Source organism: Schistocerca gregaria, unplaced genomic scaffold, assembly GCF_023897955.1.
Source record: "Schistocerca gregaria isolate iqSchGreg1 unplaced genomic scaffold, iqSchGreg1.2 ptg000948l, whole genome shotgun sequence".
NCBI classification, from domain to species: Eukaryota; Metazoa; Arthropoda; class Insecta; order Orthoptera; family Acrididae; genus Schistocerca; species Schistocerca gregaria.
In genome coordinates, this window is record NW_026062301.1 from 12,501 (window position 1) to 15,000 (window position 2,500).

General features: G+C 56.3%; 1 non-coding gene across 1 annotated transcript in view; it reads right to left on the reverse strand.

Annotated features, from left to right (window-relative positions):
• Positions 1-282, reverse strand: part of LOC126325888 (small subunit ribosomal RNA) — a 1,893-nt gene extending 1,611 nt beyond the window's left edge. Inside the window, exon 1 of the ribosomal RNA XR_007560401.1 lies at positions 1-282. This exon is cut by the window's left edge and continues 1,611 nt beyond it. This is a non-coding gene — a ribosomal RNA (small subunit ribosomal RNA).
• Positions 283-2,500: the final 2,218 nt, after the last annotated feature.

The following is a 2,500-nucleotide window of genomic DNA, read 5'->3' on the forward strand; positions in this document are numbered from 1 at the left end:
CAGCCCAAAGTTATTCAGAGTCACCAAGGCAAACGGACCAGACAAGCCAATCCGATTGGTTTTGATCTAATAAAAGCGTCCCTTCCATCTCTGGTCGGGACTCTGTTTGCATGTATTAGCTCTAGAATTACCACAGTTATCCAAGTAACGTGGGTACGATCTAAGGAACCATAACTGATTTAATGAGCCATTCGCGGTTTCACCTTAATGCGGCTAGTACTGAGACATGCATGGCTTAATCTTTGAGACAAGCATATGACTACTGGCAGGATCAACCAGGGAGCTGCGTCAACTAGAGCTGAGCAGCCGGCCGCCCGGGAGTGTGTCCCGGGGGCCCGCGCGAACACGCAAGCGTCCGCTCAATTATTCTGCAAACAGGAGGAGGCCGAGCTCCCCTGCACGATACACCTCGAAACCCTCTCAGGTCCCGGCGGCGCGCAGCGCCGTCCTAGGTACTTGGTCGGTTTCGAGAGAGGCGCAATCGCCCGGAGTTAGGCGAGTAGACGGTTTTAGTGCGAACACCCTTGCTCCCAACTGAGCTTGCCGCTGCCGACAGAGGCCCGGGAGCGTGCTGTCGTGGCATTGCCGGCGGGAGACAACACGCGCCACCTATGGTGACCGGCAGCTCCAACGCCAGCGCCACACAAGGGCAAAGCCCCACTTGGGTGCAGAAGCGAACTCTCCCAGCACAGCGCACGCGCCAACACGTCCGCACAACTGCGATACAAACCACCTGCGAGAACCGCTGGGGCGACCGAGCAGCAGACGGCGTCGCGGCGCCGAGTGCCAGGCGGCGGCGCATCCTCAACGCACACAGTCCTCAATCAGACCAGCACACTGCAGATGTCCACCGCGCTTCGCACCGGGCTCGGCTGAACCAACTTTGGCCGCCAGGCGCCGCGTGCAGGGTGCGCCGCAGCGTAGCTGCGCCGCCTGCCGAGCCCGTCGGCTGGCGCTCCTGCCACTCGGCGCCCCCCACCAGCCGCCTGTTGCGCGTGCGCCCACGCAGCGCGCGGCCAACACGCCGGGCGGCCCCCCTTCACCGGCCGGGAACAGTCCCACCAAGCCACCGCCGCGTATCGCTTCATACCCACATGGGCCTAGTCACGTGTGTGGATGTGGCGGGTACCGCTGAAACAACCGGTTAATAGCTGTACCGATCGTCGCCATCACAGATTCACCTCCAGCGTGAACAACCGCTCAACAACGGATTTCCAGTTCATTTGCGTATCTTGGGCAGTAAACGTAGATGTCCACCTACATTTGCGAATTCAACAATTCTTGCATGCCAGGATGTCATGTGTCACGACACGCTACATCAGACCACATACACACTGCGACATGTGCAGAAGAGAACACGTGGAAGGTGGCCCGCGCACGTATGCGATGTCCCTTCCGCGATCCACTGTCAACCGGCATCTGCGGCATGTCCCAGATATGGAACGCGGTCCACCAGGGTAGCACTTTGTGTGAGGCAATACGACAAAGTCGGAATACACGCGTCACTACATCACACGGCTCACGCTGACCTGACCTGACTCACCGCACCACCACCCCCAGCGACCCAGGGTGACATACAATGCGTTCGTACGTTCCTCCCACACGCCTCTACGGCGTACCACAGTGCAACCTAGCTGTTATTGGGAGACGAGACAAGTAGCATCGAGCACAACATATGGAAATTGAGATTCGACACCGTTGGGCACAGCCAGCGTACGGTCACACGTATCACACTACTTCACTCTGTACGTAACTACCGATGATCGGTACAGCGTGTGGGTTACGCGTACGACATCAGCGGACAATGGACACAGACCATACCACGACGTACACTGAGGGCGTCGACATCTGAACGCAACTGAACAGCTGCGAGGCTCATTTAACACTCAAACGCCAGACCGACCAGCTTGAGAGGACGGAGACACAAAGAGAGGGGCAGAGGGGGGGGGGGGGGCGATATAGTCCTATTGCAGTACAATTGACAGTGGATAGCGGGAATATGTGGAAAGTAAGCAACACTCGCAAGACATCTACATGAGGATAACAACGACACCAGAGATTCCGAGCAGTGAACTATGTTAGGCAAAGGGACAACGTGGGTTAGGTTAAGGGACAACGTGGGTTAGGTTAAGGGACAACGTGGGTTAGGTTAAGGGACAACGTGGGTTAGGTTAAGGGACAACGTGGGTTAGGTTAAGGGACAACGTGGGTTAGGTTAAGGGACAACGTGGGTTAGGTTAAGGGACAACGTGGGTTAGGTTAAGGGACAACGTGGGTTAGGTTAAGGGACAACGTGGGTTAGGTTAAGGGACAACGTGGGTTAGGTTAAGGGACAACGTGGGTTAGGTTAAGGGACAACGTGGGTTAGGTTAAGGGACAACGTGGGTTAGGTTAAGGGACAACGTGGGTTAGGTTAAGGGACAACGTGGGTTAGGTTAAGGGACAACGTGGGTTAGGTTAAGGGACAAATTGAGTTAGGTTAAGGGACAAATTGAGTTAG